At 38.6% G+C, this 12076-nt stretch overlaps 1 protein-coding gene across 8 annotated transcripts in view; it reads left to right on the top strand.

Moving 5' to 3' along the window:
- Positions 1-12076, top strand: part of ZNF385B (zinc finger protein 385B) — a 388911-nt gene that overhangs the window by 35815 nt on the left and 341020 nt on the right. The window contains exon 1 of one of the 8 annotated variants that reach the window (XM_077883201.1): positions 1965-2090. The exons of the other annotated variants lie outside the window; for them this stretch is intronic. The gene's annotated coding sequence lies outside the window, so the exon portion shown is untranslated. Of the gene's footprint in view, positions 1-1964; positions 2091-12076 lie in introns of those variants that run through there. 8 annotated transcript variants of the gene reach the window in all.

Genomic DNA, 12076 nt, shown 5'->3' on the forward strand with positions numbered 1-12076 from the left:
TAATTTTAGACTCTCATTTTCGGGTCATGAGAAAATGGCTCACAGAGACAATGTAAAATTTAAAAAGAAGGATTTCCCCAAATTAGTAGCAGCCTGCAGAGCTGAGGAAGGAGATGGCATCAGGATATGTACTGACAGTGAATTCTAGGGTCCTGGGAGGAAGAGGATGGCAGTGAAAGAGAAGGTCGGGGGTGACAGATGGTGAAAGCCATGATTTGGGGTGGGGGGAGGAGATATTGGCACATCCGTACTTTACCCCCTCATGCCCTTGAAAATACCAGTGAATCCCAAGGTTTCATGGGGAAGCAGGACTTGACAATAATGTAGTGAGATGGCAAAAAGCAGAAAGGTCCATTCCAGAAAAGTTTGGTGAATCCTCTAATGGGGACCTTGGCTTTAAAACATTATTACAGCTTAACTGATAAAGTATAGGTACAGCTAACTAATCTGAGTTTTAAGATAAACTCCCAAGTAATTTAGAGAATGGGAAATTAGATGCTTTTTAAGCTTGGCTTTATTCTTTTAGAACGGTGGGGGTAGTTTATTTTGTTACTCTATTCTGCAGGAAGAAAAGAACTAAAGAACTGTGTTTATGCAATAACATGTTTGAGGCTATCACAACAGTGCTTTAGCTGTAGCTCAAAATCTTTGAATTCTTACCTTTAAGATGAAATTTAGACTGAGTGAATTTCAATTTTATTTTAATTTCTGTCCCTTAAAATGTTTTTAAAAATGGAAATGAATAGATAGCCATCAGAGACTAGACTGGCTTTGCTTTTGTAAATGAGGGATTAGGATTTGTCTGTTCTATAAAGGACACCCCGCATTTAGATTAGACATAATCTGATTGTATTGCAATACAAAGGCCATTCAAGTCAGCTCAGTGTCCAGGGTCTGTAAACACCATATGACCACTGATTGGTCCAGAGAAGAGTATTAACAGAAAGATAATGATGAGTTTTAATCCACATCCTTATAGCACAACAGCTGTGGCTTTAAATGAGTTTTCTTTTGGACTTTAGATGTGATGCTTTATTTCTTACAAATGGTAAATTGAATAACTTTTTTTTTTTTACTCCTGCAAAGAGTATATACCTATTTAGCATGATTTTTACTTGATTAGGTAGTTTTCTTATCTCAGTTTTATTTAGAATACAAAATAGGTGTTTGACATTTATTTAAAATTAGACTGACCATGTAATTTATTGTACAAAGCAAGATTCTCTTGAAAGTATTAATAATATGCCCGGGACAAAAGGCATAAACCAGGAATCTTCGGGATAAACCAGCCTGAATGGTCATCCTTTTTAAAAGCCATATTTTAACTTTTTACCCTCCAATAAAATTATAAAATCACAATTAAAATGTTAGAAAATCAAATGTCCTTTCCAAGTGTGATTTAAAACGTATGGTGCTTTAGGAGTGAAAAGAACAGTGAAAAAGCAAAACATGGGTCTCTGGTCACAATGAGTTTTTTAAATGACAAGTGTGTTTAAATATGATTTCCAAATTTTATTTTCTTTGCATCTTGTGATTCTCAAATGTATTGAGTTTGTATAGCAAACATATTAAGCATTTATTCTCTATATGTTTGTGTTCTACTAATATCATTATTCATATTGCACCTGCTATATAGAAAATGTTATGCTAGTTTGTGTGGAATATTGCAAGGAATAGGAAGGACAGAAGAATCACAACCTGATAAATGTCAAAAATTTAGTTTTATTGTCAGTATTTGCTGGTTGACTCTCAAACATCCCTTCTCTCTTCCAAATACAGTGTCCCAAGCGTCCTAACTATGAAACCTGGGTAACACAGACCTCTCCTTCAGTTCCAAAAGGGCCCTGATTGGTGTAAGCAACCCGTGTTTCCTATCCCCTTAGCCACAATGATTTTTTTTTTTTTTTAGTGATGGTCATGTGGAACAGATGTGTACAGCTAAACTGGACTGGCATTTTAATTGAGTTACTGGGAAAATAGACTATGACTTTCCTACTGAAAGTAATTGAAGCTGTAGTTTTAGGAGGTACTACAGATCATCTGAAGATCAAAACAAGTCTTAGGATGAATACGACACCTAAGGTCAGAAGGTTGGTATGAAGATAGTGTTGGTGGCATTGTTCAGCTGCTGAACCAAGCCAAATCCTGTCACTGCAGTTTTTGGTTACATGAACCAATAACTTTTCTCAGTTAAAAAAATAATAAGATGGAACTGGAGGATATTATGCTGAGTGAAGTAAGTCAATCGGAGAAGGACAAACATTATATGTTCTCATTCATTTGGGGAATATAAATAATAGTGAAAGGGAATATAAGGGAAGGGAGAAGAAATGTGTGGGAAATATCAGAAAGGGAGACAGAACATAAAGACTCCTAACTCTGGAAAGTGAGGAGGGTGGGGGTGGGGGTGAATGGGTGACGGGCACTGAGGGGGGCACTTGATGGGATGAGCACTGGGTGTTATTCTGTATGTTGGTAAATTGAACACCAATAAAAAATAAATTTATTTTAAAAAAGGAAAAAAATAAGTTATTGCAGTAAGTTCCATTAATAACTTTTATTGCTCAAGGCTTTGAGTTGCAGTGTCAGATACTTATAATCAAAGACTTCCTAATACATGATTTAAAAATAATTGCAAGTCATTTTGATTTGCAAATATTTGAGAACCATGATTTGAGAAGAAGAATGGCATGCTCTTTCTAAAATTGGTACAGGAAAGTCTTCAAGTCTGGATGTTGGATCAGGAAGGTAGAGATAGGATGAACAGTAAAAATGCAAGGAAAACTATCCAGGTCAGAATACTTCTGTACAAAGAAAAACAATGGGAACAAAGAGAAAGGAGTGCTAAGGAAAATGTTTCAGACTCACTTGATAGTGAACCAAATCTTGATGGAAAGTGAAGAAGTTGTTAAAAATGAACATAGCTTTGTGGCCTTGCTTGTCTGGCAAAGGAGAGCTGGATATACAAGAAACTTGACAGGGGCGCCTGGGTGGCTCAGTCATCAGTTAAGCATTTGACATTGGCTTAGGTCATGATCTCAGAGTCCTGGGATTGAGCCCTGAGTGGGGCTCTGCACCCAGTGAGAGTCTGCTTGAGGATTCTCTCTCTCTCTCTCTCTCTATCCCTCCTCCTGTTCATCTACTCTCTCAAATAAATAAATCTTTAAAAAAAAATTAAAGTAAACTTGCCTAGTCATAGCACGCATCTTCATCTTTTTATCCATAGTTAAAATTCACTTGTTTGTGAGACTCACACTACATCTATGTAACTGAACACAGCACTTGTACTCAGTATTTCATGGTAACTGAAGAATTTGGTGTCTGTGGACAAGATCCAAGCAGAAGAGTAGATCTCACTATCGTTACCTCAACTGCTTTATCTCTCTGATAGAATCAAGGTTAGTAAATTGGCATATTCCTTTGGCAAAGACTTCATGACCAGTGTAAAGTTATCTTTTGATTCATTATGAATTCTGAGCTCTTCAATACTAGATATTTGTATTGTTTTTTAAAATTTCCTTCTCAAATGGAGAGAACCCATGTGTAGAGGAGATTTTCCTCACATAGGCCGAAATCTGCTTCCCCGCCCTCACAACCTCCAAGTTATATAATCACTAACAGAATGATATCTTCATAGTTTTTAGGATGGAAAAATATTCCAGTGACTTAACTTTTTAGGCTTGATGATCTAGGATCTTTCAGTCCTGGGGGAGATGTCTGGGTTTACTCTGTTCTATATTGATAAGCAAATGGTGTTCACTTGCTAGCCTCGGGTACAGATGAAAGTTTAAAAATCCAGGAAGTTAGATTCAATATGTGGAGATGACATTCAGAACTCAAAATATCCTTTATGGCTTAGGAAGGGCACCTTCCATGAGTGCAGGATTCAACCAAACCTTGACAACTAAGGTATATGTTGTTGCTGCTGCTGCTGCTAATTAGGATTATGCTGAGTCAGACCGAATATTAAATTTTCCATTATTATTGCCTTTTGCTGTTTTTAAACTTTAAAGTACTAAAAGAAATTGGTTTTGCATGTTAGTCTATTGCATTTAGTTCAAAGCTAGTTTTGAATAAAGTGATGTACTAAGCTCCATTAGCTTAATAAGTATAAACTGTGGAATGACCTCACACTTGGAAAGTGTATGCTTCATAGGAGTGACAGGCAATCCTCTTTGAAGAAGAGGCATAAGGAACCTAGAGTAGAAAGACAAAATCCTATTAACTCACTTGTTCCCACTATCCTTCATAAATCACTGTTGAGTAGACTTTTACTTAACTCATCCTCTCAGTATAATTTGTAGTTTGGAAATCCATTGCGTAGTAGCTTTTCTTTCATGAAAAATCAAATTTAATGACTTAATGAGAATTCTGTAGGCTTCTTTGGAGGTGACCACAATGAGTGTGTTGGTGTTATTTATTTATTTTTTTAAATAGGAAACCTTGTGTTATTCAGCAGAATATGGTGAATTTCAAGTATGTTTTATCACTAATGCATTATCTCAGTTTTGTCTCTTAGGATGTGATAGAGGCACTTTTTTTTCCTTGCAGCCTGTTTTGTCACCCCAGTCAGATTAATGAATTATGAATTACACCATTTCATTAGATATAGAATTAAGAGATGATGTTTTCCTTGGGGACTTCTGCTTGGACTATGTCATTAATCACATTCTGCAAGAACTATAGTCAAGGCAGATTGGGAATGGTAGTTTATCTGGTACAGACCAAGACGGGGGAATAGGTTGTCATTTAGTCTATCTTGGGGAAAGCGTGTCTGAAGAACATGGCTAGATAAGGAATGACATTTTAAAATTGCCTCTTATTTTGATCTCTGTCAGAGGTCTGAAGAACTGCATGTGAAACTGTGAAGTCTTCTCAGAAAAAAAGTAGAAGTCATTTAACAAGAGTTTGCTTTTAGTTCCATGCATAGTTTTTAAACTGAGAGGTATAACACGTAAACGTGACTGAACTTGGTGTTGGAGGCTTTACTTATTTTCTCCGCAGCTGCTGTCCCGTTGCCAACCTCCTTTGACCTTCCTATACTTCCTTTGTGGGAGGAAACCCAAACGTCTCACGGGATATTTTAAATGATCAATCAACATGAGCATTTCTGATATTAAATGATTTTAAAAAATTTAAATCACGAGGCTCTTCTTAATTGCCCCCAAATGCCTCCATTTGTGATTACCACTTAAAAAGTGATGGAACTCAGTGGAAAGAGAAGTGTGGAGTACCAGAGGGAAGGAGAAAAAGCTGTGCTCTGATGGTAGGGAGTTTGCATCTTCTTACCAGTCACAGAGTCATGCAACGGGAAAGATTAACAGCCTTTCTTTCAATAAGTACTTTGAATATAAACGGGAAAACAAAAAGGGGAAAGGAGAAAAAATGAGTGGGAAATACCAGAAAGGAAGACAGAACATGAAAGACTCCTAACTCTGGGAAACGAACTAGGGGTGGTGGAAGGGGAGATGGGCGGGGGGTGGGGTGACTGGGTGACGGGCACTGAGGGGGGCACTTGACGGGATGAGCACTGGGTGTTATGCTATATGTTGGCAAATTGAACACCAATAAAAAATAAATTTATAAAAAAAGAAAAGAAAGCTTTTGCAAAAAGCTCCACTTGAAATCTTTTATTAGTTTTGATAGGTCAGACTACAGAGCACAAATGGAAATCTGACAGTTGTTTCTTGGTTGAAATAGAGAAAAGAGGCCCAGAGTATAGTAAGATGAGATTTATCGATAGCTAATAATATTATTAGGATTTTAATATCTCAGATGGACCCCCCCACCTCCATTCACGAATCTCTTTTTTTAGGCTTAGAATATTTACAGGAAAAAGGACACATTGCCCCCGGGTCAAAGATAAAATAAAAATAGAACTGTAGACTTTTAAGAAAGTAATTGAAGAAGAATATTGCATATCAAAGTTATACTTTGCAGTCAAAAACATATTCATAGATAAATTTATAGCCCTAAGATATCTTGTTGCTTAACAATAAAATTTGAAAATACATGAGTGAAACACTCAACTCTAGATATTTGGGAGGAAAAAGAATCCTGAAACAGAGTAACAACAATAAACTGAACTTAAGCAGTAAGAATAATTTTTTTTAAGATTTTATTTATTTCTTCATGAGAAACACAAAGAGAGGCAGAGACACAGGCAGAGGGAGAAGCTGGCTCTCTGCGGGGAGCCCGACGCGAGACTTGATCCCAGGACCTGGGATCATGCCCTGACCCGAAGGCAGATGCTCAATGACTGAGCCACCCGGGCGCCCCAAGAATAAATTAATAATAGGAACAAAACACAGGATTTAATGTTAGAAAATGGACAAACAATAGAGTTGATGAATGATGTATCTAAGGCTAGTTTAAAATGAAATAATGAAATAAACATTTGGTAAATGGAACTTAAAAAGTGAGACAAAAGCACAAAGAAACACATTTAAGAATGAGAAAGGGACTCTGGCCACAGTCAGAAGAAATGAAAAATTATGCCAATACCCTGTGTAACTCTCAATGCAGATATACTTGAAAATCCTGATGAAATCTGCGTGTTAATTCTCATTAGCAAAAACAAAGCCACAAAGTAAACTGGAAGAGATTTTTTTCAGTAACAGAAAAGTATCAAGCTTTTATTTACCAAACAAAAAAATAAATAAAGCTTTTTATACCTCAGGAAAACACAGTGGGGCATCTTGATTGCCATAGGCATACCTACACACACACGGAGATACCCTCACACACATCCACATATATGTACATATGTGCACACTCCCAGTGCATTTGGAAAGTCTGGAAACATAAACTCATGTCAACAGTATGCTACTTACATTATCAAAAAATATTCCCAGTACATTTTTCTTTAATCTCTAGATACTTTTTTGGGTTAAGTACCTGGAGCAGTCTAACTATTAATCTGAAAAAAAAGTACTATCTGTATACTACGGAGTGTCCAGAAAGTCTGTTAAACTCAAGCAAAATGGTGTATTAATAGAACATCAACGATTGTGGCTGCTGTTAACTCTTCCTCCCAGGAAGAAGAGGCCAAGTTGATTTTTTAAGAATCTGAGCATTCCACATTTCACTCCTCTTCCAGGGGAAAACCAAAGAACTTTGGGGTTTTATTCTCTGGGGGAACAGTAACTTGGGTTGCCCAAAAGGAAATGTGGTTTCAAGACTTGAAAGAGGCAGAGAAAGGTCCCACGTAGAGCTGTAGGTTATGAAACACAGAGTAGCAGGGCGGGCCCCAGCCCCACTCCCAAGGGAGGTGGGGGAGGTGATATGGGCCTTGGGTGGTGGATGGATGAAGTGGCTGCGGAGGAGGTGGAGCCACAAGCAAGCGAGACTGCTGTGTTCTAGGCACATAAATATTTCAGGGTCTGTCACTGATGAGAAGGGAGAAATGGGGCCCCCCCTTTCACCTGTCCTTGGGTTTTAGGCCCCAGCTTCTCGGTGGTGACCACAAGGGACTGAAAGCCACAGCCCATCCTCAAGTTTGCTGAACTTCATGGTGCTTTTCTTGTAAGACCAAGGTGGGAAGCAGTGTGAGTGGTAAATACTGTTGGTTGGCAGCTTTTATTTGATTTTTTTTAAAAAATAAAGATGACGTTAGATGGAAGAGCAAATTTTTATTTGTGCGTGTGTTTACAAGTGTGCATATATCTATACACACATATCCCTGAGATGCTGGCGGAAAAAAGCCCTGAAATATTAGCTGAGTTCTAAAAAGAAAGCCTGCCTTTGTTACTTTCCGTCTGATGAAGAGGCTTCGGGACCGGAACTTTGGGGAAGCGCAGGTCCCCTGGACGAGTTTGATGTCCTTCCAGGTTCATCTTGGGGTTTTAAAACCTGATGAGCCCTAAAGGCAGCTCTGAAGATGAGAGCATTTTTCTCTTTTCCATTGGCCTGCACGTGGTCCTTCCCCGCCCGGTGAGCCCTGGAGAGCAGAGCAGAGTGAACCGACTTGAGGTGTGTTGCGGGCATCAAAATACAGCTATGATCTAGCACACGGCAGCAGTGCTTCGTGGTACTTAGTTTTAAAAATTGAAAGAGGGATCCCTGGGTGGCGCAGCGGTTTAGCGCCTGCCTTTGGCCCAGGGCGCGATCCTGGAGACCTGGGATCGAATCCCACGTCGGGCTCCCGGTGCATGGAGCCTGCTTCTCCCTCTGCCTGTGTCTCTGCCTCTCTCTCTCTCTCTCTCTCTCTCTGTGTGACTATCATAAATAAATAAAAATTTTAAAAAAATAAAAAATTGAAAGATCTCTGGCAGGGGTGCATTTTATGTTTTATGTATGACACTAACACACCAGCAAAGGATTTAATCGTGACCATTCAGAAATTATTTGTTAAGCCCTAATTTAAAATAAAATGGTGTTTAATCAAGGGACATTAATCAATTGTAATACTGATTTAAAGAGTCTTTTATTGAAGGGAATATTTACTTGTTCATTATATCGGGTTATTTTAAACTGAAAGGAAAAATAGCATTCTGTTACCTTATAAAGTGGCAATGTTTGAATCAACTGAAATCTACATGCCCTGCTGCTAAATCACTTTAGGATATTTTTCACACCTAATTCCTATTGAGTTGGAAGTACCTGCCCTATGTAGGAGTGGCAAATTTTGGTGAACCTGTCTTTGCTTTCATAATTTTTAAGAAAACAGCCCCATATACAGTATGCAGGAAAATGAAAAGTCTCTAGTTCTTTCTGTTACATGCACACACACAGACACACACATTCACAATCACACTCATTCATCCTGTCCTACACAACCCTCTCCCTCATTCCCATAAACATCTGTTTGCTCAAGCACAAATACACACGCTTTGCTCCAGTAGTCATACTTAGACACACACTCTTCTTTGCTCAGGTCAACACACACACACACACACACACACACACACACACACACACACTTGCCCAGGCCGATGTACCCATATGGGCATACACATGCATATGAACCCATTCAAGTCAACACCCTCACACATGGGCCTATTCAAATTCACACATACATACACAGTAATACCTACAATTACAGGGTTAAGCTTTTGTTCTCTTTTTCTCCTCACCGTTTCCCAGCTAACTTCTGACTTTTCTGTCCTTGGTTTATACATTTCTTTTGATCTTTGACTTGGAAGTGGGTGACTCAGACCAATTATTTCATGTGATTATCTTTGGGATGAGATTGGTGATTTTGATACTGGCTCATTTTTATTATTTGCATGTCGTTTAAGAGAAAGAACGTCATGAACTTATTCTGCTTTCAAATGCCAAAGCGAGTGTTGAGGAGACGATTATATAAGTAGATGAGAAAATTGCCTTTCACACATATTTGTTGAGTCAACAGGGTCAGATGAGAAGGTGGCAAGGAACGTATCTTGAAACTCAGGAAACAGCTCTTTATTTTGCCATATTGCAGATAAATGTTCTTTCTGTGTCACTCTGTGCTAGGCTTTATTACTTGCTTTCCTTGAATCTGATAATTTACTAATTCAGAAATAATGTGCAACAGAATAGTAATAAAATTTAGTATTTTGATAGCAGACTGAATAAAAGGGTGGGCAATCGACTTGCCTTTTTGAAATCGAGAGCTTTCTGTTTGTGAATATATAAGGATAGATATATGTCATTGTTCTGCTTTCAACAGAGTTAGAAATGCCCACTGTTCTTCACAGTAAAAGCTTCATTTCTGTGTGTAAGAGATTGGAAGGCACCATCTGGGACACATCGTATGTTCATGTTTCTTCAAGAGAATCTGGAAATCATACTTTGGGATTTTGTTGCTGATGGAGAAGAGAAAGGGGAAAAAGCTTTCGTGGATTACACCTGGTCTGTTGGTGCCTTTCTTGTAAAAACTGAAATTAAATGAAACAATGCTAATTAGACTATCCTATGTTATATTCAGAAGGATACCATTAATATTTCTGAAATTGCTTATTTAAAAATTGTGTGGGTTTTATTTAGATAAATATTTTATTTGGACACTTTCCCGGTCTTGCTAATTGGATAAGAAAATTTTGGAAAATATGCCTGGGACAAACATCGAACTTTTATTTGGGAAGCCCCTATTTGGTATAGTCACTAGAGAAATTGTTGGTCTCCCGTAAACAGAAGGAAGATCTTCTTGTTCCCTGCCTCCCTCCTTCGCCGGTCAGACCAGAGAAGTCCCCATTGACCATGCAGTAATTACTTTTTTTAAAAGTCCAGATTGGTTTTTCCTAATTTATGATTAAGAACCCTGAGCTACCCAGAAATGAGCAAGCTACTTAATTTCCTATTCTGGCACCCAGTATACAGTGGCCTCATACATAGTTGGTACTGAAAAATATTTCATTGACTCCCCCGTTCAACAGATATTTACAGGCACCTACTATATAACAGGCAGGTGCCCAGATCCTACGTCTATCAAAGTAAACAAAACAGAAAAGCATTTGTTTGTGAGAATTGTAATTGGGTGGGAAAATAGACAAATATACATATAATAAATGAGATGGGGATATATGCTATGGAAAAATACATTGAAATAGATAAAGCATGATAAAGGAATGAGTTGCTTGTTTTTTATATAGGGTAATCAGGGAAAGCCTCTCTTAGAAGGACTTCCTTTTGAGGCTAACGTAGAATGAGTCCAGGGTAAATCTGGAGAAAGAGTGCTCTAAATAGAAGGAAGAGCAAGGACAAATGCCCTGAAGCCAGAAAAGCAGAAAGATGCTTGGCATGTTGAGTAAAGGGGAGAAACATGGAAGACTCGAGGTCAGACATTGCAGGGCAGCAGACCATTTGGGCTCTGGGGCCTTCATAAAGAACTTGGATTTTACTCTGAGTGCGATGGGAAGTCATTGTAGAGCTATAAGCAGGGGAGTGTTGCGATTGGACTTAGGTATTTTTTATAGAATCCCTCTGGTTGCTGTGGGGAGACTAGACTATGGGGGATAAGAGATGAGGGATAAAGCTACCTGAGGTACTAAGACATCCCAGGTGAGAGATACTGTGGCTTGAACTAGAATGAAAGTGAGGAGAAGTGATCAGATCCTGGTACATTTTGAAAGTAGAGTAGATAGGATTTGTAACTCTACTAGAAGAGGACAAGAAGAAATGAGGGCCTGCCTATTAGGGATGACTCCTAGGTTTTTAGCCTGAACAACCAGCTGAATAAAATTCTCATGTGGTTGAATGGCCAAGTAGTTTGGGGATGAGGAGTAGTCTGAGATTTGGTTGTGGACAATTTGATACACATTCAAGTAAAGCGGGCAGTTCTATATGAGTTTGGAGTCCAGGTGGAAGCTTAAGATGGCCAGACCACAGTGTATGTGTGTAATAGAATATACATGTAAGTTGTCAGTGTATAAAAGGTATTTAAAGCCAAGAGCCTGGATGAAATCATCTTGTGAATGAATGAGCGTAGAGAAGAGGCAGAGAAAAACTGAGCCTTGGAGCACTTTACCATTTATAACCACATAAATGAGGGGGCACCCGCCAAGGAGTCAGTGAAAGGTGACTGGCATAGTAGGAGAAGTACCAAAGGAGAGCTTCTAGTGTCCTAGAAGCACATGAATTATAATTTTAAAGAAGGAGGAATTCCTAAATGTGTCATATCATAGGAAAGTGGAAAATAACCGGAAGACTGTGAATCGACTGCTACATTTGCAAATGTGGAGGGCTCTAGTGACCTGGCCAAGGGCTTGAAGGGTGTCACATGAATAAAAAAAAAATCTGAATTAGTCAAGTGATCAATCAGGATGTGGCATGCATATGTTAATAGAACTGTTCGTAGATGAACAAGACACTAACAGCCCTGTTCCCCAGAATTAAGCAATTTCGTGATTGCAGTGTGTTTTTAGGAAAGCAGAAATACCAGGACAGATCGTTTCACTATTTTTAATTGGCTTCCTCTCCATTCCCTATTCATAATCTTTATCATTCTTCTCGAATTCCCTGACCACCCTCAGCCTGTTTCAGTGTCAGTTTATGAGCTTGCCTCCTGCCTGATTTAGGTAGTAAAAGGGAACGTCTGCGAGCTCCATGAATGTTCTTTCCCCATTGCCTGCTTGTAAATCTACCTGTGTCTGCC

The sequence above is a fragment of the Canis aureus genome, chromosome 34 (assembly GCF_053574225.1).
Source record: "Canis aureus isolate CA01 chromosome 34, VMU_Caureus_v.1.0, whole genome shotgun sequence".
In the NCBI taxonomy this organism is placed as follows: Eukaryota; Metazoa; Chordata; class Mammalia; order Carnivora; family Canidae; genus Canis; species Canis aureus.